Source organism: Lathyrus oleraceus, chromosome 3 (genome assembly GCF_024323335.1).
Source record: "Lathyrus oleraceus cultivar Zhongwan6 chromosome 3, CAAS_Psat_ZW6_1.0, whole genome shotgun sequence".
NCBI lineage: Eukaryota > Viridiplantae > Streptophyta > Magnoliopsida > Fabales > Fabaceae > Lathyrus > Lathyrus oleraceus.
Genome location: NC_066581.1, coordinates 366,899,780 through 366,926,482, shown reverse-complemented (window position 1 = coordinate 366,926,482; position 26,703 = coordinate 366,899,780). Strand labels below are relative to the sequence as shown.

Below are 26,703 nucleotides of genomic sequence, written 5' to 3'. Positions count from 1 at the left end.
AACCAAGCAAAAGCAAGTTCAAAATGAACTTAAGAAACTTATGTACCTGTGGAAACATCAAACACATCAGTACAACTATACAGACAAACAGACAATCATGAATATCAAACAGTCAAACCCAATGAGCAAAGGCATAAGCCAACAAGCCAAACTCAAATGAGTTAACAACCCTACAAAACACACAAGGTTAGTAGTCAAAAGTAAACATCAAAGGCTCAAGTGATAGAGCACCAACAACTAAGGAACTTGAATGCTCCACCTGAAATCAAAGCTCAAACATAAGCAACCAACCACTAGGTCAAAGATGGAGAAAAAATTCAAAACAGAAGCTGAAAATTAACATGATTCAACTTCAATCAATCAAGAACATAATCCAAAAAGTCCCATATCAATATCATTCACCAAATTCATTTCATGAACCAAACATGGCAAGGTATGCAAGTTGTGACCACATGGTGACATCAGAATGAAAAAATGCACATTAAATAAAAAATGATTCAAATAATCTTGGCAAAATTCATGAGTAAATAGGACATACAACATGATCATCACACAAAAAATTAGAGGCATTGGACATCATTAGGCATGGCAACCACATAGCATAAGTCAAGACAAGCACAACAAGCACATGTGTGACACCAATTGTCACACCAACTTAGCATAGGCATAAAACAGAGATGGATCATGGTAAAAACCTCAAACCAAAGCCAAAACAACATTCAACATGTCTAGAAATTGTGTGCAAAATTTCACAATCATAGGATAATCCACAAGCATTTCATGATCAAATGAAATTCAAGGCAATGTAAAAGCTCACATATGATCATCCAGAATGAAAAATCTCAATTAAATCAGAAATGATCCCAAAAATTCCAACAAAAATCATGCTTATTCACAACATTCATATCAAGCATCATACAAAAAATCAGGACATTTGGAATTCATTTGGCATGGCAAATTTATCAATCAAGTTGAACATCACAAGGTGTGACACAAATTGTCACACCTACCTTAACATGATCATAAAACAGCAATGGCACATGATAAAAATACCAAATCAATACCAAAATTTCAAGCCATGAGTCTAGTTTCAACATGTAAAATTTCATGAGCATTGGATAAAATCTCAGCATTTCACAAATGATATAGCAAGGCAAGGTACAAAGTGCATACATGTTCACAAACCCTAGCACAAAATATTTTCCAGCCATGCACAATTTATGGAAAAATGATCATAAAATACTAGACAAAAAATTCAACACACTGCAAAAAACCACATATTTTTTGGACGATTTTTCAATTATATATGAATTTTAAAAGATGGAAAAAAAATAAAAAAAATGCATGTGAAACAAGTATGACAATGCATGGAGGGAAATGAGAAAATAAGCAAGGCATTTGAAATATTGGTTGCAAGCTGGAATCGAACCGGGAGGCTTTTCAAAATGGATTGGCGCGCTGATGAAACTCAGCGTTTCACTTATGCGCTGGCAAGTCAAACTTGCATGGTCAAAGCGAAGGACCAATGGGAAGCGCGCATGGTAATTGTTCTAACCAATCAGAATCCAGCCCTAAACTAACGCATGAGCAACACTTTATCGTGGCCTAAGGGATCTAAAACCGTTGCCTAAAGACCTGTATCATCTTCCTCACACGTGAAGCTCAAGAACAGTGGATGATCTTCATGAACCAAGAACAAATTTTCCAGAAATGGAAATTGAAGCCATCAACATGTAGCATATTCATCCTAGGTCACGAATACATGCATGGCTAAACCTAATTCCAATTATCATGAGAGAATCGAAGCCAACAACATTTGCACATGAAACTTAAAATCAACATTTCTCAGCCAATAGTGCATGAAATTCAATGGTTCAAAGCTCAGAAAAACAAGCATGAAGAGATCTACAATAACATCACAACAATTTTGAGAAATAAGAGATTCGATCCATAACCTCTTGAAGAGTAGCTTTGGAATTCGTGTAGTTCAAGGCCTTGCAATGCTCAAAAGCTCTTCTAGAACACTTGTATGGATGATTGGAGGAAGAATTGAGGTTCAACTGCTCTTGATTTCACCAGAATTTGAGTTCACCATTAATGCTTCCAAGCTTCAAGCATGAACAAACAGGCACGGATTGCTATGGATCTATGTTCAATCTTGCTCAATGATGCTTCAGAATGATGAATCAAGCCAAATAAATGGATGTTGTTTGAGAAAATTTGAAGAAAAATTGAGAGAAAAAGTTTGAGGAATTGGATCTAGATCTGAAAATAATGAGAAGCTAATCTCAAAAACAGTTAGGGTTATGGTATATATATGTCATGCTAATCAAGCTTCTAATCATGTTTAGCCAAATGGTAATGGTAATTAGTAAAATGAGGTGCAAGTGAAATTTTGGTTTTTCACCTTATGCATGAAAATCATGAATGAACAGTACACGAATTTGTATTCATTTTCACTTAAAATGCTGTCTTGGAGCCAATGGAAGTGATGAAATGTTCAAATAATGCATCATTTTTAAATTCCATAATTTCCCTCCAACAATCAAGTGAATTTCCCAATGATCATATGATGATAATGCATGTCATGTAATGTAAGATTTGGAAAGTATAGGTCAAAATAAGAATGTACAAAAAAGAGCCATTCAATTTGGAGTTTTGGTTGAGAAGTTATGCCCATTTGAATCTTCAAGTACACTTGGCCATGTTTTGATCATATCTCCTTAACCACACATGAGAAATTGATGATCTTGGACTTTTTGGAAATGGGAGAGAAAGATCTACAACTTTCATGTTCAACAAAATTTCATCTGAAGCTTTCTTGATGATGTAATCTTGAGTTGAAAACCTTTCCATTTTTGGCAAGTTCAAATTACAAGTCACTTTCTATTTTTGGAAAGTTTTGTCCTGACTTTAAATTCTTCAATGTTGATGTTTGAAATGTCAAATGAGACTTGTTTGAACATGAATGAAGTATTTCTACTCACTTCCCACCTCCAAATCTAACAATTGACTTTGCAGTTGACTTTTGCAGTTGATAGATGACTTGGTCATGCACAGATGATTTTGAGCCTCAACCACTTGATGAAATAACTCCACAATGAAACCTTAGCTTATACAAGCTCAATAAAATCATATGATGATCCCCATCTTATTAAGGACCTCATCTTCTTGAAAAACCCTGACAGGTAGAATGCAGCTGATTAGGGTTGACCAGAGGTCAAAACCCTAATCCCAAGGAGTCTGATCAGAAATAATGAATCATGATGGTGATGATGTACCATTTCAACCAAGACAATGCCCAACCTCCTTGAGGAACCAAAACCTAATTGAAGCACAAACCTCAGATGATCAGTGATCAATTTACAAGACCCTCAGGCTTGAATCTCTCAACCTCTCTATCTTCTGAGAAAAACCTAGGAGGATGACTTGCTCATTGTTTCCACATGATATGCAATATGCAAATGCCTAATGTCCTAAAAATGAAATGCAATATGCTAAGCTAGTCCCAAGAGAGGAGGGCAAATTTTGAGGTGTTACAGTTGTCTTGGAACAACTCATAATCTTGGAGTATTTAAGGCAAAACCCTTTTCCTTGTTGACCTTCTAACATTTTCTTCATTTAGGGCTTCGACGACAGGCTGTTCTTCTCTTCCCCTTTCTTCAGAACTGAAAATTTCGAAGTTGTAACTAGTTACAGCTTTCTGGTAACCAGTTAATGCCTGCAATTAATTGGTTAATGTCTGCTGGTAACCGATTACACCCTGATGAACTTTCTTTAATTCATCAACTACGACATCCTTACTGATCATGATCCTCCTATTTACAACATTAAACAGTTTGTAACCACCTGTAGAGTGATATTCTATAAGTATCATCACTTCTCCCTTATCATCCAACTTATTTCTAAGTTGTCCCGGAACATGTCGGTATGCAACAGAACCAAAGACTCTCAAATGGTTCAGATTCATTTTAAATCATGACCATGTTTCCTCGGGTATTTCTCAAGCTTCTTTGTAGGGCACATATTTAATAAATGGGGAGCTATGGATACTACTTGTCCTCGTAACTCTTTCAACAAGTTCTTCCCCTTTAACATGCTTCTCACGATGTTCATGATCGATCGGTTCTTCCCTTCGGAAACACATTTTTCTGTCGTGTGTAGGATGGTACTACCTCATTTATATTTCCTTCTTGATAACAAAATCTCTCAAAGTCTTTTGAGACATATTCGCCTCCACCATCCATTTTGAGCGCTTTGAGCTTGTGACCGTTTTGCCTCTCAACCATGGACTTGAACTTCTTAAACACTTAAATTACCTAATCCTTTCTCTTGATTATGTATGCCCATAGCGTTCTACTATGATCATCAATAAATGTGACAAAATACCTATTGTCACCAATAAAGTCTACTTGCATCGATCCACACACATCCAAATACACCACCTCAAGATGATTCTTGGTTCTACGGTCTGCATCCTTGCTGCATTTACCCTTATGTTGCTTCACTTGCACACATCCTTCACAAATTTCAGTTGGTATCTCCAAAGTTTAAATGCCCAAGACGATATTGTCACATCTATTATTCACGACTTTTAGATCTCCAAGACGATAGTCCGATTACCATTTTGTTCTTTTGCAAGTCTTTGGGATCTCCAAAGTTGAGATGCCTAAGACGATAGTGTCACATAGACTCTTCATGACTTGTTGCAGTAGCAATACATCTATTCTCCATAACCTTAACTCAACCTTGAAGCTTCTATTGGCAGTCATAGGCCCTTTAAGGACCAAAACTCTCTTTACATCCATAATGCCCAATCCCTTATTTTCCATGTGAATCTTGTAACCCTTCTCAAGTAATTGGACAATACTTAGAAGGTTACATTTTATTCCTGGAATGTACAAGACATATTTGATCAAGGAATATCCACCACCCCTCCTCGTGATCAAAATATCATTGATCCCACCGGCTATTAGAATGGTGTCATCCATGAACTTTACTTTGTTCTTCATGGTACTATTGATTTTAACAAACCAATCCTTCCTCCCCGTCATATGAGTTGAACAACCTGAGTCCAAATACCACTATTCGCTGCATTGGACACCTTTCATACTCATCATGGCATTTTACTCTTCATGTAATTGGTTAATCATATCATTCAATCGGTCACACCTCAATTTTCATAATTCTTTGTGTTGTTGCTACTATTTCACAACTTGTTACTGTTGCATTCTCCTTTCGTGATCATGACCAATAGTGTATTATCTTCATCAAACTCCTGTTTTTCAACCTTGGCTTCATCCCCTTGATATTCCTTCTTATTCAAATTGCACTCTCTTGCAAAATGACCGAACCTTTGATACTTATAGCACTGCTCCCTGTTCATGTAAAATCTCTTCTTTTCACCTTTAAAGTTTCCTTGACAACCATTTTTGTTGCAACTACTCTCACCCCTTTGACAAGTCAAATTCTTCCACCAAAATTCTGAAAATACCCTTTACTCTTCTTGGGTCATTTTCCTTTTGATCTATTGTCCTTCTCATTAAAGCGTGCTTGCAAAGTGATCTCCGCCTTTGCCTTATCATTATTTCTCTCCCCTATCCTTTGCTCACGAGCCTCAAGAGAGCTTTGCAGCTCCTTTTTGCTCATTGTCACAAGATTCTTTGATTCCTCAATCGTAACAACTACATTGTCAAATCTTGGTGTTAAAGAACACAAGATTTTAGTGACAACATACTGCACGGTAACAGTTTCTCCGTATGCGTTTACTTGATTCACGAACTGAGTGATTCTCATTGTGAAATCGTTGAATGTATCATTTTCTTCCATTTGAATCAATTCGAGCTGACGTTTGTGAGTTTAAAACCTTACCACCTTTGCCTTGTCATCCTCTGCATAAGCTTTCTCTAAGATCTCCAACACTTTCTTTAACGATTCGCAATCACCAACTTTCTCAAAGTTATCGCTATCAACACATTGATGGATCAAGAACAACGCTTTGAAATCTTTCTTCTTATCTTCCTTATGTGTTACTTATTGTGCCTATGTTGAATCTTGGACGAGAGGAGTAACACCATTCTTGATCACTTTAAGAACGTCTTGGTAGCCAAACAACACCTTCATTTGCTTGCACCATTTGTCGTAATTCTTCGCATCAAGGATAAGTAGGTTTGAGGAGATTCTTTTATTAGGGGATAAAATTCATGTTGCACACTAGGTGTTTGTGGATCAGTACCATACTCTAATATCAAATGTTGGAACAATGAACCACAAGTTTGATGAACAATGGTGGAGAAACTTGACATATATATATATATATATATATATATATATATATATATATATATATATATATATATATATATATATATATATATATATATATATATATATATATATATATATATATATATATATATATAGAGAGAGAGAGAGAGAGAGAGAGAGAGAGAGAGAGAGAGAGAAAGAGAGAGAGAGAGAATATTGAGGGTGATAAGTGTGTATTGCACTAACTTAGGATGCAAATGCATCTTATACATTCATACAAAGGTTACAATGTGATTGGAAACCAAAACAACCAACTAACATAACAGAAAAGTACAAAAATCAGGCTCATATCCGGTTACACCATTTGGTTAATTGGTTACACCTGACAATGAAAAATAATTTCAACTCAGTGGTAACCGCTTAACAACATAGGTTAACCGGTTACAACAACGAAAACTTCACTTCTCTACTACTGGAATGAGTTGTTAGCCTTGATGTAACCAGTTACCACCCCATATTATCCGGTTAGAACACTTAAATTACTTGAAAAACAACCAACAATATAAAATATAATTAATATTAATTATGGTTAATCTATGTGTAGTTGAGATGTTTTCTCTTATTTCCTAATTCAAGTAACAACAACATTTTTTTTATGGTAAATTAATTTTGCATATGCAATTTCAAGCTTTGTAATTGAATCTTTTAAAGAGGATGTTGCATCCTTGGTAAAGCTATTCTTTCATTGTTCCAATATTATATATCTATTTTTTTAAGGGTATTATATCACTATTTGTTACACCTCGAAAAAATGAGAACAAGACCTAGCGAAGCGCAATCACACGCTCGCAATAATGGACTAAACAGAGTCGCCACCAAACTTTATTTATTCCTAAGAAGGAAAAGGGAAATATCGATAAAACCCAAGAAAAGAACGACAATGATATTGGTCGCCGCAACCAAATCAGGGTTCAGGAGTCGATTTCGCAAGGGGAAGGTATTAACACCCCTCATGTCCATTGTACTCAATGGGAACCATTAGGTTAGTTATGCGCGTTAATGTTAGCTTGAAATGTTAATCTTTTCGAGTTATTAGGTGAGAAAGAGGAAAAGAAAAAGAGAAAATGTTTTTGGATTTTTGTAATGAAGAGGGCTAAACCTAAGATTTTTATTAATGGGCCTGACAAGTTTTACAAATTCTGCTCCTACTTATCTTCGGGTGCAATAGAGAACTCAAGGCTTACGTAGTTCTGGGTAGAAAAATGTTTCTTTGTTGGTCGATTTTAGAGAAAGCTACTTTGTGTCAATCGACGAAAACATTGTTGGACTACCCAAAATAAGTGGAGAAGGGGACATTTGCATCACGACCAAATGGATTTACAAATCAACATTCATGGGCAACGTCACAAGTTTACTCACACACACGTTCAAGTGGACGAAACATTGCTTTTCATCGTCTTGAACAAAAATACCTTTCGTTTGAGAAAAGGGTTTAAGGATCAATCGCACGGAGGCGAGAAAAGAGTTTGGTTGGTTTGAATGTGTTTTTGAGTAATGGCGAGAACTTGGATGGATGGGATATCCATCTCGAATCCTAGTCTCAGGAGTGTGTAGTATCCACCATGTTCCATTTCCATCTTATTTTCAAAAGGGTTTAATATTTTTATGTGTTTTTGAGATTTGATTGAGAAAATGGTTTGGCGAACCGCATTGATAGTTTTGAATGACTGCGAGAGCTAAGATGTGCGAGATATCCATCTCGGATCTTAGTCTCAGGAGCTCGTGGTATCCACCCCGTTCCATTTCCATCAATATTGAAATTTGTTAAATAGAAATTAAGTCTTTTTGAGTTTTATTGTGAAAATGGTTTGACGTTGGATAAAGTATTTGATGAGCGATTGAGAAAGATTTGATTGAAGTGGTTTGAAAGAAATGGAATAGGATAGAAATGTATCGATTTGTTTATTGAAAAAATACTCGAAGCTGGATCGAGCCTTTATTTTTGTTCATTTTGGAAATGGTTGATTTTATTCTTATGTTAGTACTAACTAAACAATCAACCAAATAAATAAATAAAAAGCGGTAAAATTATTACACATCATGGGAATAGGGGGTACATTTTGTCAAATGGGGATTCAAGATAATGAAACAATTAAATCAGACACAACCAACGAACAAATAATGCATGAGTGTAGGTGCAAGAGGATGGTCCCATTATAAGAAGGCCCAAGAGTAAGCCATGTGAATAAAACACATAAATTATATTCATAACACATTCAAAAACTAAATTGAAAGAAGTAAAATTGGGACATGCACAGATTAAAATCGGGATGCGAGGATGCGAATCAAAGTCACATAACGCAAAGACGTGCAAGACAAATGGAAATTGAGAAATAAACAATACCCTAAGTAATGTGCTCAAAGACGGTTTATGCATATTGACAATAATCGAAATGTCATATGCGATGAATCCAAACGCGACAAAAATACTATCAATATATCGATAAAATAATCATGGAATAACAACATGGGAATTGTTGAATCCATAGATCAAAGCTCAATGTCTAAACATGAAAATAAATTAGAGACAATTAACAAATCAATAAGTCTCTAACTGAAATTCTGGTATAGTCAGAGTTCATATGTTCTACACGAAGTCATGACATTTGATCCAACATTGTTACCAATACAGCAAGACAGTTATAAAAATTAAAGCCTAGTACTCATATGCACTCAGTCACAGATGTCAAGACATCTGCTAATATACCACCATGGATAGAAGAACATCCAGTTTTATCCATCTAGTGCAAAGACACATTAGAAATCAAACATAGCCCTTATGTTTATTGATCCTGCCCAGTTATCAGCATGATGTCTCAACATTGATTTGAACATCATCTGTTCCAACATTACAGAAGGATGAATTGTAACAGACCAACCAGTCAATCAGTAACAGCAGTCAATAATGAATGTCATAACATTCTGTTTTGCAATCAGACTGCAGGCTATGTGTCAAGTCTGTTATTCTCTTCATAAACATACTAGAAACAGACTGAGGTATAACAAACAAAATATAGTGTGCAGAAGGTAAAAACACCAGTAATTGTTAACCCAGTTCGGTACAACGTTACCTACTCTGGGGGCATACCAAGCCAGGAAGAAGATCCACTATTAGCAGTATTAATTCAGAGTTAAACTCCCCCGTTTACAACTCTTCACTTAATCCCTACCCAATGCAATCTATACCTAGGCACTCCTAGATAGAAACCTCCAGTTTCCATTCCTATCATTACAAGTACCATGTAATGTTTAAACAACTTGAACTTGCTTCACAGCTTCGTTCAAGAACATAACCACTCTTGCCTACAGGCTTTGAGTTACAAATAATCTCATGCTTTCTAGCACTGAGAAACACTTGGTAACCTTCCCACAGGTTGGGAGGTTTACCTCACACATACCCCTAATTTTTACATTGTTTGAGGCTTACAAAACCTAGGTTACAATCTACTATTTATAACCTAATCACCCAACTGGATTTGGGCCTTCAGAAATCGCAGCAAATCTTTCCTTTGCTGTTACAGAGCTGGCAGAATTCTTCTGCTACAATCAAGGTCTTCAATCTTTTATTTCCTAAAAGATTTCCATATTTGGAAACTGCATATTCACCAAATACTCACCAAATCTTCTGATTGAATCTTCAAGATCTTCACATAGGAGATAGGATATTCACCAGATCTCCTAATTAATCACAAACCAAACCAGAATTAACTGATTCAGTTTGATACACATGTGAGATGTCACAGTCCCGATGTCGTGACATCTTACATGACATGTTGGTCTAGATTTTGAATTTCTTCAACCCAACATATTAAAACAACAGAGGTGATTACATTATTTGTTTTACAAAATTAATGTCAATCCTAAGGTACTAACAATCTCCCCCTTTGGCAAATTTTAGCTAAAACAAATAATCCCAATATGGGTCTGCTCTCCCTCTTTGTTTTTGACAGCCCCAATGCCACCACCATTGTTGGTGTACATGAGGAAGAAGCTGTACAAGACACAACTGCATCACAACCCTTCCCCTCAACAGGAGGGCTTCCTGAAGAATATGTAATACTGAGTACATAGATAATGTAACTCAGATCACAAGACACAACTGTCTTCTTAACTCAGATCACAAGACACAACTGATATACCCAGTTAGTGACTTTTGTGTCTGAATCCATCTTCTCCTTGCTACTAGATGTTGCTTGCTTTTGGTGCATCCTCAGGACAATATTTCTCTCCCCCTTTTTAGCTAAACATTTGTATATGACACCTTCACAAAACCAGATCCAGGAGCAATATGCCCAGATTTTAACAAACCCCATGGTTTAAAGGGAATGCAATGTCGTTCTTGTGAGAAGAGGAGTGCTGAAACATCCTTTAAATAGGCCAGACCATGCTTAGGAATTAACGGTAGGAGTAAATGCTTGGTCAAGATTCATAAATATTTGCTGAGAATCAGTCAGAGAATCACCACCAATATCCCAGACAATCTTTGAATACCTTTTACAGCTCTTGACTGTTTCCAGAAACAGCAGTTCCAAGACTATTCCATAAATACTGTCAGACACGTTACAAGCTATGTCTTAACATTTGATACTGCTTTTGTCTGCATTCTCCATATATTCTCCCTGTCACCATTCCCTAAGACCACTTCTCACCTCCAATGATAGCTTGACATCTGGCACCACACATCCACATTTCCTTATATAACTTCCAGCAGGAACATATGATATCTTATGTTAAGACATCACATATGACATCTTGTGAACACTCTGTCCTTTTTGTTCACAAGGCAAACTAGCAACACTTAAACCACACAACAGTAGTTTAATCAGCAGCAGAAGCAACAAAATAATTACTAGCTATGGCTACTAGTAATACACACATGCACAAGGGTACTTCTCCTCCCCCTAAATCTGTGCAACAATCAACAGAATTACTAGTTATGGATGCCACTAGTAAGACAAACAAATGCACAATGCACCAGGGTACTTCTTCTCCCCCTAAATCTTTGCATTAAAAAAAAAACAGCTACTGAAAACTCCAGCACCTGTACCAGCCAGACTGTCATACTGACATCTGCTTCCATATTTCCTTATGACTGTAAGTTTCAGAAGGAAATAACAGTTTTGTCCAAGGCAATGTCATGACATCCGGTCAGACATTCTTCTGCTCACTCAGCCTTGACACACACCACATCATCCCACTAACTAACAAGGTGCCATACCTTGTTATCTGAGAACACATAGACCACAAGCTTGATGATTACTTGCAGTGCACAGACAGAACTCCCCCTGTCATGAACAACCAACTCTCCTCTTGAAACTTGGAGATGAACATATCCAACACCTCAAGGTTGGTCCTTTACAAACTTCCTGATTCAAGGAGAACCCAGACCACTTGATGAATGGAAAACATAAGACGCATCTTCATGTCTTCAAGAGCACGTCCTCTGTTCAACCTTCTTGGATGAACACATCCACACTCTGTGACAATCTCTCTTCTAACCAGAACAGAACACAACATAACACCATCTGATATTCTTCAGATATCACTGAATCACAAGCTTGATCCACAAGAAACCAGACACAAACCCTAGCTCTCTCTCTAAATTTCGCTCAGTCTTGGTTGTGCTTTCAAACAGGTTTTCTAAGTCCCTTTTTATAGAGGCATTGGACATCTTGAAAACCCTCAATATATTTTCCAATCAAATCTTTATAACAGCTGTAAAGATCATCCTGGAAAATAAACAAATCTGGTTGAAATCCCTGATAGAATGCGCCAGCTAGCCATATCTTCAATCAACCAATGATTGCCACCAATTGTGCAATCACAAAACACCAGACATTCACACTGAATGTTCTGTGTACAGGATGTCATGACATCGGGTCTAACATCTGGAAAAATCCTGCATAATCCAGTTTCCTTTTATAGCAGGTACAACCATATCAGTTACCATGACAATGAGTATGTCAACTGAAACAATCTTGCAGCATATGTCTTCCATATAAGCTCCAGCAGGTACATCCAATATCAGAAGCCTTAGCATTGTAAGTGGCATTCTGAAACAATCCTGCTTGCATATGTTCTTCAACTCCAGCAGGTAGCTCCAAGAGATGACTAGAAAACACCTCTTTTTGTCTTTAACTTACTACTTTTCTGCTCAAAAGTAACTTGTCTCGGACTATCCTCAAGAATAATCAGTTGCCATATGTAGATTATCTTGATTCTTCGAACTCACTTCTGAGATAGACCAAATGCCACTGTTTGATTACCTCCTTCATGAATCCTCATATGAAAAAGTCAAATGCCAATTTTTGACCTCTCCACGTTTATCAGACTTCTCCCAAAGATATTCTGACCTTCCAAGTGAGACTTGAACTTCAAGCTACATGTTGAACACAACTTAGATTTTCTAAGACATGAACATGTAACATCCTTTCTATCCAGCAACTCCAAAGAACTGCAACGAGAACGACCTTTTTGAAGTATCCAATCTATAACCCTGTAGACCCTTCTATCTCAAGTTGATGTGCCACTTCACCAACTAAGATTCTGATGTTGAACCAAATGTCATAACCTTGTGTTTTGACATCTAGCTGTTGAATTCAGCTCCTTCTTCTGCCACTTGAAAGAACTTCCTCCCTTCACAGAACAAGAGTTCAATGTTCTCATAGACTTGATTGTGGAACCAAGTTTGAGTAAACATCCTCCATCCTGCAGGTTTGCAGTTAAGTCATCCAAGCTCACACCTTGATGAATCCCTGATTCTTCTCCAAAGACATCAGACACTCTGATGCATGAGTCTTTAGAAGGACTAGTTAGAAACTATCCCTTCAGCTATACCAAGGATTCCACTTCCTAAAGCAAAGCTGTTTCCATGATGTCAAGACTGCTGCCACTTGTTCTTGACTCCATAGTGTGCATTAGCTAATGCACTTCCTTACCTAGATCAGAAGTAAACTGATCCAAGTAACCACCATTAGGACTATGATGTTTTCTTCTTCTTGTACACACCAAGGCTGAACATGTTTCTTGCTAGGAAACCTTTTTAGAGATCATATGCTTTTGCTGCCACCAAAGTGATAGATCATAAACCAATGTACTATCCTTCCTGTGATTCTGCACATGATCTTGAAGATGAGATGTTCCAACATCTTTCAAAACATCATTTATCTTGAGCTCCAAGGATAATCAATTAAATACTTGTACTTGGCACAAGTAGACATTGATCTTAAATCCTTTCCCAATATTCCTTTCAGATACTTCCACCATAAGACTACTTTTGAAAATACTCTTCTAGTGTCAACATCTTTTGCTTGCAAGCACCTCAACAGTTTTGAAAATCTTCCCAGATTAAATTCACCCTTAGGAATGAGAGAGATGAATTCTTCCTTGCAAAAGTGTCACACAACCACCAGAACCCATGTGACACAGGTCAACTGCCAACCAGACCCTAGGCTGACCGAACGTGAGGAGGTTAACCAAAACTCCCCCTCAAATTAACATTCATGGAAACTCCACACCAATATCCATGCATTGTACAGACATGTCTCAACATGACATACACCATCCCTACCAGAGGCAACTAACTCTATGAGTTATACCTATACATACTCCAATCACACCAATCAGACTCCAGCTGACCATCAGTACTAGTGAAAGAAACCAACACCAGTCAATAGTAGATATGCATTGCCAGAGCATACTACCTCAACCAACCTCTGAATCTTCATATTCTCACTCCTTGAAAGAACTGCCACTTCTGAGAGTGGTGTTTGAATAACAAGATTCATGGTCCTAATCCTCTTAAATGATATAGCAATCAGGTTACCCCATTATTGACTTCTAACATCCAGGGAACTTGTCTTCCAACACAACATAGTACATCCAGGAGCAACTATTCAATCCTGATCAATCTATGGGAATAAGACAGACAGCATGAGGTTGCACAATGTCACATCTCAACCAGCTCCACTTCTAGAGATCAGACTTCTAAGAGTGACCTTCTTGAGCATACACATAGTTGACCCTACCCTTGTCAACTTAGCACCCACAGATGTCTCCTCTTCCAGGTCAGGAGTAGGTTCCAAACAAAAGTATCCCTTTGTTTGACATCTAAAAACATCTGTTCTTCAACCAGTAACTGCAGACTTGTTGAGCAACATGTTCTAACATCACATAGAACATTAGTTCCACCTCCTTGGAACAAACGCTCCTTGAGAGTCTTCAAGGTCTTCATATACACTACCCAAGAGAGTAAAAGAATCAGTGATCAGGTGATTCTTACCATCCTGAAGTGAGAACGTCAATATGAGTGGACTTGAGGAGACTCAAGTATCTTTGACATCTTCAGTAGATTATGATGAAATCTTGAATACAGCAGCCTTTCATCCATATGAGGGGAACCTTCATCAGAGTTTGAGTTTAGCCAGGTATTATGCAGCGGAAATCATAATACAACTCAATCTATGACCATACACTTCACCATATCAGCCTCCCAGAACATACTAAGTTTGAGTATGTTTCAATACTAGCACAGCTGTTCCACACAAAGGCCAATTGCCAACCTCCAGAGACAGGCACACACAGTTCCTGTCATGAATAGTCCATCCACCTACTTCAAGGGACCATTCAGGGAAATCATAGAACCTTCCACAGGTTCCAACATCAGTACTGGCATAACTCCTTGCAAGATACCAGAAAGTATCACCCATGGATCTCATCCAAAAACAGAACAGGATGCCTGCTCTGATACCAATTGAAATTCTGGTATAGTCAGAGTTCAGATGTTCTACACGAAGTCATGACATCTGATCCAACATTGTTACTAATACAGCAAGACAATTATAACAATTAAAGCCTAGTACTCATATGCACCCAGTCACAGATGTCAAGACATCTGCTAATATACCACCATGGATAGAAGAACATCCAGTTTTATCCATCTAGTGCAAAGACACAGTAGAAATCAAATATAGCCCTTATGTTTATTGATCCTGCCCAGTTATCAGCATGATGTCTCAACATTGATTTGAACATCATCTGTTCCAACATTACATAAGGATGAACTGTAACAGACCAACCAGTCAATCAGTAACAACAGTCAATAATGAATGTCATAACATTCTGTTTTGCAATCAGACTGCAGGCTATGTGTCAAGTCTGTTATTCTCTTCATAAACAGACTAGAAACAGACTGAGGTATAACAAACAAAATATAGTGTGCAGAAGGTAAAAACACCAGTAATTGTTAACCCAGTTCAGTACAATGTTACCTACTCTGGGGGAATACCAAGCCAGGAAGAAGATCCACTATTAGCCGTATTAATTCAGAGTTAAACTCCCCCGTTTATAACTCTTCACTTAATCCCTACCCAATGCAATCTATACCTAGGCACTCCTAGATAGAAACCTCCAGTTTCCATTCATATCATTACAAGTACCATGTAATGTTTAAACAACTTGAACTTTCTTCACAGCTTCGTTCAAGAACATAACCACTCTTGCCTACAGGCTTTGAGTTACAAATAATCTCATGCTTTCTAGCACTGAGAAACACTTGGTAACCTTCCCACAGGTTGGGAGGTTTACCTCACACATACCCCTAATTTTTACATTGTTTGAGGCTTACAAAACCTAGGTTACAATCTACTATTTATAACCTAATCACCCAACTGGATTTGGGCCTTCAGAAATCGCAGCAAATCTTTTCTTTGCTGTTACAGAGCTGGCAAAATTCTTCTGCTACAATCAAGGTCTTCAATCTTTTATTTCCTAAAAGATCTCCATATTTGGAAACTGCATATTCACCAAATATTCACCAAATCTTCTGATTGAATCTTCAAGATCTTCACATAGGAGATAGGATATTCACCAGATCTCCTAATTAATCACAAACCAAACCAGAATTAACTGATTCAGTTTGATACACATGTGAGATGTCACAGTCCCGATGTCGTGACATCTTACATGACATGTTGGTCCAGATGTTGGATTTCTTCAACCCAACATATTAAAACTACAGAGGTGATTACATTATTTGTTTTACAAAATTAATGCCAATTCTTAAGGTACTAACACTAACAAAAAGGGTAATAAACATAAAAGGTTAAAAGAATGGTAAAAATGAAATAAAAAATGGAAAGTATGTTGCCTAAAGGTCAAACCCATGACTTAGTGGGAAACACATGATGCCCATACCAGTAGGTCATGGATGATTAGTCAAACACTTAATAAACCCAGTAATATATAATATAAATTAACAAGAAAAGTGAAAAGTATAAAATAAACAAGTATTGGCAATAGAGATCAAACCCATGGCCTTATAGGAAGCATTAAGTGCCTCTACCACTCGGCCATGGGTGGTCATTCGCAAAGGTGACACACCCAGAATACATAACCCATAAAAAAACTAAAACCAATAATTACCAAATTTGAAATAATATTAATATACATTCTATTTAATTTTGAAATAATAAAGGAAACCCAAAAATAAAAGATAAATTGAAGTAGAGTTTTGAACACTAAAGAAAATGAAATTAAATTCTAATTCTCACTACCACCACCAGATGCAAATAAATACCAAAGCAAGTGTGGAGAACTTTTCCACATAGTATGTGTCATGTTCAAACGGCATCAAGAACGACAAAGCACGAATGACAACAATGCGTCAGATGTAACTCATTCGGTGTTTCTACACGAGCAAAAAGAGTATGCAGCCATTCAAGTGTATCATTGTACTATATCAACAGAAAAACAAAAATAACAACATAAACTTGGAACCAAAATACGTAGAGTTTATCAAAAGGATAAAATAAAAACAAAACAAACATCCTCATAAACCACTCGAAGAAACGATGCAGCAAACAAAGACAACACAAGGTACACCGAAACCGAAACCGACAAGAAACGAGCAGCGAGAACAACAATGAAAAAGATACCCAAAAAGGAAAACAAAGTTATTACGAACACACGAATTCCTATTGCAAGTCTTTATTGTTTGGTCACGTTACTTCTAATGCTTGACACTTTTCCGGAGTCACGTAACATTGAGTTGAGCTGCGCTGGGTGTCGGAGAAAAAGCCACCAGAAAAGGAGGTGCGCGCGGAGTGGAATGGTAGTGGTGAAGTTCCATGGGGTTCTTGTGAAGGTGACAAAGAAGTTGTTGGGTTGATGGAGTGTGTAGACAAATGAGAGAGTAAAACAGAATAATTGAGGTTGAAAGTTACTATTGTAGTGTGGATGAAGTGTGGTGTTTAGTTGGAAAGGTATGGCGAAAATGATGGTGAAGACGGTGTAGATCGATAATGGAGGAAATGTTTTGTTAAGAGGTTGAAGAAGGTTATGGAGGGAGAAAAATGAGAGGATGATGGAAGAGTATTTGGAGACTGGTTTTTTCAGAGAGAGTCGTTTAAAGGCGAAGAGGAATAGTGTGATGGTGAAAAGTAGTGAAATGGCAATGGAAGAGAGGGAGAAATGGAAGTGAGGAAAAAGATGAAGAACGTATTTTTTTGTTTTTCCTTTTCAGAAAATTTCCACCCTTTTATTTTCAAAAATAAATGCCAGTTTTTCCCACAAATGATGCACACACTTGCCACCTCTCGATTGGTCTCCCCCCTTAATGAGAAAATCCATTACCTTTTGTACAGCTGGCCACATATCCTTCTTTATTGGAAAAAAAGTTGTTGAAAAGAAAATTTCCCCCAAAGAGACGTCGGAGAGGGAATCTGACCCATATGTCACGTGGTACTCGAATAACAAGCAAAAAGAGTTCGTTTTAGTGGTGTCAACTATCCGAAAATTCCAAAAGATAGTGAAGAGAGATCATCAGCAAAGAGGATCCAATGGTCCACGCCCTTCATCCTTTTGTTCAATATTTTTTTTCAATTTTGTTCTTAATTAAGAAAAGTTTTTTTTAGTAATTAAATTAGAAATAAAATAAATTCAAACTACAAACTCACTATTTTTTTTTTAATTTTCCCGACTATTTTGGCTAAAAAAATAAAAATAAACGGATGAGAAATGAATAAAAGTCGGGTACAAAAATGGCCGAAAATTAAAACAACTGCACCACAATGATCAACGTGAAATAAACGACTCGGAAACATACATGTTTTTGTCAAATATTGAAATGGAAAGCGCCCGGTTAGAACACTCAAACGGATCAAAATGCGCCCGAAAAATTAGCCGAGAAATATATTGACCACACCAGATTAAACTACGTGAAACGTAGATTAATAAAATTGGTGTCTGCAAGTTTGATTTTAAAAAATTTTGCCCGCTGATTCAACGCAAATTTCACAAATAATTCAACCGGTTTTCCTGTAGATCCAAAAATTTATTTCGACTGATATTTTAGGAATTATGCAGTATGAAATGTATGTTATGATATGCAGAGATGCAATAACTATAATGAATATATTGAATCGATGATTCATGACCAAAATTAGGGTATGACACTATTCACTCCCTTTTTTCTTTTTATTTTTCTCTTTTTTTTTAGGTTATGAAATGCGTAAAATTGATTCAAACAACTCCAACCACAACATGTGAATCATGAAAATTAATTTTGTATTTTTTTCTTTGTTTTTCCATTTCAAACATATTCACTTTTGACATTATATTTAAAATGAAATGATTAATCAAATAACATTACTAAATCTATTATTTTTTCACATCTCTATTTAATATATTTAATACTATATCTCATACTTTGTCTTCATAATATCCTATACGGAAGCACATATTTTCCACTAATTTTTTTAAAAAAAATAGTAAAATTAAGATCACTCCTTAAAATGCCAAATGACATTCTTGCATTTTTTACATGTGATTTTTGGATCTTTAAACAAAAAAGATAAACCATTGAAGCTACGTGTTGATTGGATAAGACTCTATATTCATAAGTGTAAAAAGAGAATAATCAGAAGATTTTTGTCGATAAACTTCTTGCAGGAGAAGTGAAATGAATTCCTCATACCATTTTTTACTAACGTTCTTCAAAACATACAAATTAACTGACTATTTTCTCTGCATTATGTTGAAAACTAACTCATAATAATGAGTAGAAGATTAAAATATCTTCATCCAATCCAAACATTTTGATTAAATAACTAGTAATAAGTACCAATGGAAAACACAATTAAGGAACCATCACTAGTCATTACAAAACTTGAATAATCTAACGTAAGCTATGAAAACACAATCAGTTTACTGAGGCAAAACCAAGCTCTTCGTATGTTCATTGGCATACCAAATTAGGTTGTTAGGAAGTTCAATATGTTCAACTTTACCATCTCTTTGATTATACATAATAACATCACACCAAGCTTGTGTACAGGCCAACATCAGGACATCTCAATTTTCCGTCAGACACACCGACAATAGCAGCCAATCAGGCACAAAATTATCCCATTGAAGATGCGCATAGCTAACGTTTACCAACTGAGTGCAATTTAACCAGCTCCATATTTAACCAATACACAAAGTCAGAAGCTAGTAAGGAATGATCCAACGAGAGTTCCTAGTAGAGTTGAACAATCAGGGTAAGCGAGAATCTTTCTCCATCAATTATCACCCATGAAATGAACTCTAACCTCCCATTTCTCCGCTGTATTATCCCAAAACACAGTCACCACCTTGCACGAATTAAATAGCAAAATTAATCCACATAAGTTAATGTCTAATCTGGTGTATCAAAGTAACACAACTCTAAATCTAAATTGAAATTTGACTAACCTTGTATATGTCTCCTGAATCATCATAGCCAAATCCAAGGTGCACACAGAGATCAGAAGGAGTATCATACAAAATTGGTGATTTTTTGGATCTTAATCTTAAAGTAGGGTTCCAGAACCGAATACAATTTTTCTATTTCCATCTTCTTGTGACTCATAATCGATCAAACAAACTAAGTCGTTGATAAAGCCTATGGCATAATAAATTTCGTCTTTAAAACGCCAACACTCATCTTCTTTGACAGGGGAGGAAGGGTGTTCCAGTAAACGACGCACTGGATGTGGAGCTACGATCCAAGTGTCTGAGTCGTTAATGATATCGAGAAAGGTGAGTAGGGTGTGTGTATGTTTGGATGATTTTTGATGGTGAAGTTTAGCAAATGTTGGTTCAAAGATGAGCAATTTCCAGTGTTTGCAAACGCATCTGAACCTTACAAGAATCTTCACCGGAAGCCATGAAAGGATTTCCGTTATGAGATCGGGAGTGAGAATCCAAGACACATCATCAGAGACATGCATTGCACACAAAACCCTAGAAATTTCTTTTGTTCACTCAACACTATTTTACACATTTCACTTGACAACTCAAACCCTAATTTTTTTTGTCATTTCTCTTTTCAAAAAAATAAAATGAATGATATAAAATTTGATATAAAAGAAAATATAATTAAATATATAATAAAAAATATAAATATCTATAAAGTGTAGAGAGAGAAAGAGAGATTTTGACAATCTTATGATATCTGAAATGGCTGTTTGGGTATCGTTGGAGCATGGCTTACCCTTCTCAAGTGCTTCTCTTCTTCAACTTCTTCTTCAACTCGATGTCGTACTCGTTCTCTAACTATGGCTGTTTCCACCGACTGAAGCCCAAAACCACAGAAAAACTCACTCTAACCCATTATCATTTACTATGTTAAAGGCTATCGGATGTGGGACATTGATGGCAACCAATATATTGTCTGGTTTCTTATTCACCACACTGACACCGTTTGATTTTTGATACAAGTAAGCTGGTCCATTTCTGAAACCAAAGGCTCATGATACCATTTGTTGAGGGAGGTTTTACTAGGGAGTATTGAATATTGTATTTTTGATACAAGTAAGTTGGTCCATTTCTGAAACCAAAGGCTCATGATACCATTTGTTGAGGGAGGTTTTACTCCCATTTGTTGAGGGAGGTTTTACTAGGGAGTATTGAATATTGTGAAATTTCTTCTTTTGGAACAACATCTTTGTGAGAGACACACCACATATTCACCCCAAACCTTAAGGTGATAGGTGAGTGGATTCTCTCACTTATAAATGCTCAAGTCTCCATATTTCCAACCAATGTGGGACTATTATCCATACTACTCACACTTGATACATTCTCAACAATAGACACTACCAAATCCACCATTATAATAAATATTTAATTAGACTATATTATGTACTTTATGGTAATTGACTAATACAAATCTTCTCACGAATGCAAACACTCCAAACAACCATGTGACAATAGCAAAAGACCGCATATTCCATTTTTCAAACAATCTGTACTTACACATTACACATTGATCCAACAAAATATATTACTCGCTGGATACATCCCTTTTCTTCTGGTAAAGCCTATTATGTTTTTTCAAGAATCTGTACTTTCATATCCATCCTTTTATATTTCACTTTCATGTTCACACTTCCTTTCATCTGAAAACCTTGAACCTTCATTCGTTCCACTCATCCAGGCCCGAGATCGACGAAAATTAAAGGTCAGTTCATATGTTTTTTTTCCATGTTGAAGCTATTATACAGGATGCACATATCTCTATCTTTTATTTTCTATTTTTTCATTTTTGTTTCAAATATAAACATACTGATATTAATGCATCTATGTTCTCACTTTATTGTCGATTACCGCTTTCCACTCAACCAGGAGGAAGTCGTCCGATATATTTTGAGATTCCTTCTCTCTCTTAGTTCTCACTTTGTTGCTCTGTAGTACTTTATGTTCATTCTATTCTACTAAGAAAATATGATTCAAGTTTATTCCTCTTCACAATATCGAATATGATAACGGTGAGGATGTCTATGTCTGGTGTGGTTTATGCGTTCATGTTTTCATGTTCGTGTTTTTATGTCTGGTTTGGTTGATATGAATCTGGGTTTTATTTGTTTTTGTCCAGAGTTGAATCTTGATTTTTATATATATTTTTTATTAATGCATCTATGTTCATTGGGAGCTACATAATGGAATTTGCAATATTATGGAGATCGACAATTGTAAGTTTACCTTTTTCATTATAATTATTCTTTTAAGTGAAAGATAGGTTTGATTTCTCCTATTTTACTTTGTTTCTTTGTTCTATTGGTGTGGTTGCCTCATCTAAATAATATTCCTTACATGGAACATGATAATTTTGAAAACTGTAAGTGATGTTAATTCATGCATTTACTAGATTATTGATGCATCTACATTTATTTCATTTAGGGGAATATAAAAAATAATTGTGAGCACACATTTACCATAAGGTAATCAGTTGTTCAGGATCTCTCCAAGCACTTTTCATTGGATCCTATAAGTGCATGCTTTTCCCTATTATGCAATATTCAATCTCATGTCGTATTGCACTCAACTGTGTTTTAGTATGATTTATCATTATTCTTTGTAAGGATAGATTTTGCTTAGATATAAACTCGAGTCATGAATTGATTTCAGAGGACTTTAAAATATTAGTTTTATTATTGAAATTTGAAATATTCTTCAAGAAGTATTGATAGATAGTATAATATTAGATTGGTTCTTTCAACTTGAATGTGATATACATATATTTCTATCATTGTCTGTAGAGTGTTATTCTGGCTGATAGTTTAGACGATGATATTAAGCTTCTTTACTTAAGAATCCCTACGACATCTGGACACGAGGTTAATCATTCTGATGAGGTAATTGTATCTTCGTTATTTTACTTCTTGTTCTTTCACTAGATTCGTTGCATTCTTTTATGTGCAGTTAAGTGTTGTCGATCCATGTGAAATTGATCATGGGTTTTGAACATTAATATCAAATTCTAATTACGGAATATATTCTCGATAAAATCTATTGGTTTTTCACTTGATTTATTAATAATTATGAGTGGTATATTCTTCATTTTTAGGTGTTGAAGTGGGTAGCATTTACAGAGTCCTTTCTGGTGGCTCTCAGCGAATCCTTTGAGAATCTCAAGAGATTAAATGTTGAACTTTCTAGAAAGTATGTGCTTCTTAGCAATGGATTGAAACCCTCTTAGGCTGATGTTATAGTATTTTCAGTAGTTCATCCTTCCCTGGTATGCAAATTGTCATATTCACTATACTTAATATGCTTGTAGAAGAAATAACTAATACATATTCCCCTTGAACTAAAATAGTTATGAGGCGGATGGTTTAGTTTGTTTTTAATGACAATCTATGTTTTTGGGGTGCTTATATCTAACTTATATCAACATCGATGAGAATTTTGATCTGTGTTGGGGTGCTTATATCGTGTGATTGTGTTAGATTAATGTTATCTTTATTTTCCTTTGTAATAAAGAGAAGGTGTTGATATAATTTTAAGAACAAAACAAAATACATTTAATTTGTTTGTTAAATAATTATTACACTTTTAAGCTTTAACAATATGTCTTTGGTTTCTTATTGTCATATCAGTCTTCTAGATACAAACAAGGAAAAGTTGCCACATGTGTTGAGGAAGGTTGATAACTTCAATTGATGAATTACTAAAGCATTTGGTGAGGTGGATAATTTGAATATGCAATCCTCGAGTGGTTTTTCATGGAGTACAGATGAACGTGGGCATGTGATAGATGATACCTCACCGAGCACATCATTTATGTTGAGTCAAACACTGAGGTACAAATTTTAGGGATAATACTTTCAATAATAAATATAATGCAATTATCGATTACAACTTTGATATTCTTACTCATTACTTATTTTTTGCTTTCAGGTAATGCAATTATATTTCAATGCCTATGAAGATAGTTTCAAACGTTTCTCATTGTGATGGTAGGATGTACTGCATTGATGATGACATCATATATTTCTAGGTGATTCTTTAGTGCTACCTATTAGATGTGACAATACTTCACAGTTGGATATTTAGCTTTTACCAATGCTCAAATTTATAAAAAACTGCAAAATGAATACATCTTATCTTACTGTCATATAGGTTTTGAGATTTCAGCTAACATGTATTGTCACAGTCATTAGCTACAATGCAGTACTTTATACATATTTGTTTAAGGTTACTACTACAATTTTTCGTGGATATATATATTGAATCATTTTGAGCATTGATAATGTTACTTGGTACTGAAATGCCCTGTTGTATGTCAGTCTTTGTAAAGTTAGTTAGTTCCATGTCAAGTACCATTACTTTAATTTAGTTCATATCTAACTATGAACATTAACTCCTTCGATTATTAAGTTATTACTTTTGTTAAATAGTCAATCTACTTTTCATATATTTACAATATTTAAGGTTTAAGTTTAACAAAAGAGAGCATGCAATTTTTTAATAAGATGTGATTTAACATGGTAAAATATTATTTATATATCAGTTTGGGAGATACACAAAAATACATTATAACTTTGATTTGATTGGTAAATATACTTTCAAAAAATAGTTTTATTTGTTGTACAATGTTATTATTTATATTTAAGACATGTATAGGAATCGTTGGTATTGTGGCAATTGATGATATGGATTATGATAGAGATATTTGTAGCTTGAAATCGTAGGATATTTTAGTGTTTCATTTTTATGGAATTTTTTTATAACTTAAATGGACCAACAATGACTATTATAAAGGTCAATGATAGACATATAACGTATATGGACCAACAATACTGTATACTAATATTTATGTTACTTCAAAGAATTCTAATATGTTTTCCCACTTTAACAATGCATGTCGGTTCCAATTTAATGTCGTGTTTTTCAAAATTAAAATTTTATATAATTATAGAAATTGAGGTGTTATTAATATAATTAGGTGTAGAATTTGGTGATAAATCAGCCAAGGTTTGTTCTAATCAACCTGTTAGAGAAAAATGAATCACACTAATCTAAACTAATATTATTATATCTTATAGGTTTTATAATAGACCATGACTTCTGATTTGTGTACATTCTTTTTAGTTTGGTTCTGAAAACTTCTGGTTTTTATGGCTGACTGAGATATTTCTTGTGTAGAGGAATTGTTTAAAGTGTTTATTCTTTAGTATAATTTTTATATAATTAAAATTTATTTCCTATTATTTATATATAATATTTTATCTTAAAAATGTTTTTGATATAGTTTATAAATTCGCACGGGACACAACCCGTTAAATTCTGCCAAGAAAATAAGCATATATATATATATATATATATATATATATATATATATATATATATATATATATATATATATATATATATATATATATATATATATATATATATATATATATATATATATATATATATATATATATATATATATATTGCTTTCAATGATGTGACACGAAAGACAATTAGTTAGATTCCATTTTTTTTATTGATATATAAAAAATTTATGACTCATAATCGATCAAACAAACCAAACCGTAGATAGAGCCTATTGCATAATAAGTTTCACCTTTAAAACTGATAGCTCCTAATTTTGACGTCCATATTGGAATTAAAAAATGGAGTTTCCTGTGAAGATATTTCGAATAGATAAGATATTGGGAGTTCTAGTCGAAGATGCCTTGATGAGAGGGTCAAGATGCTGCAGGGACTTAGAAATATTTTTTAGTGTTTGAAGACGTTTTCGGTGAAAGATTCAAATTCAAATAAAGGAGGGAACTTTTGTTGTTATTTGAATTACTAAAGATACACGTGGAGCATAGTGGATAGTTGCATCCATGCAAAGCGTCATTTGTCTCGATATGATAGAAAGACCGTTAGAAGCGGCTATTTTGATTAGTATAAATAAAAGGTCTTAGTGCTAGGATCGTGTGTGTTCAAAGTGTGTACAAATCTATAAAATTTACCAAGTATCCGTGTGTAGAGAAACAGTAAATTGAAAAATGTACGTTTGATTTACACCATTATCATTTACTTTGAAGTAATTCAATTCATCTTTTATTTCCAAAAATATCTATTTATTTAAAGGATTTATCTTTGTTCTCATTTATCTTCGTTTTACAACATTCTGTTTACTTTATGTTCTTCATTTTTTTAGTATCTTCACGAATCACTATTATTATAAACACCGTCGAAGTGTTTATGTTAATTAGAATTCACTTTAACAAATAATTAGCACATGTCCTAGGATCAATCTGATTGATCCTGTAAGTAACCAAATTTAGTAATTTGGAAGATCAGTGGTTGCTTACCAATTTTCACGGTAAACAAATTGACATGCCCAGTGGGACAATGGTAACAATTTTGAAAAGTGAAAATTTCCTCATTTTTTTATTCTGGTTATTCATTCGTCTTCTCCCTTTAGAAAGAATTATTTGTATGTTACTAAGAAGTGGTAAAGTAGCCACAACCAACGAACACAGACCAAGGAGAAGATCCACTAGGAGAATGGTGAATTTAAATGCGCCAAATAGACAAAATTCTCAAAATCCATCAACCAGCAATGTACGA

The 26,703-nt window shown here is 35.1% G+C and overlaps 2 pseudogenes; one reads left to right on the top strand and one right to left on the bottom strand.

The window, feature by feature from the left end:
• Positions 1–19,808: 19,808 nt before the first annotated feature.
• On the bottom strand, positions 19,809–20,576 carry LOC127131310 (F-box/kelch-repeat protein At3g23880-like; annotated as a pseudogene).
• Positions 20,577–22,286: 1,710 nt separating this feature from the next.
• Positions 22,287–24,084, top strand: LOC127131309 (uncharacterized; annotated as a pseudogene).
• Positions 24,085–26,703: the final 2,619 nt, after the last annotated feature.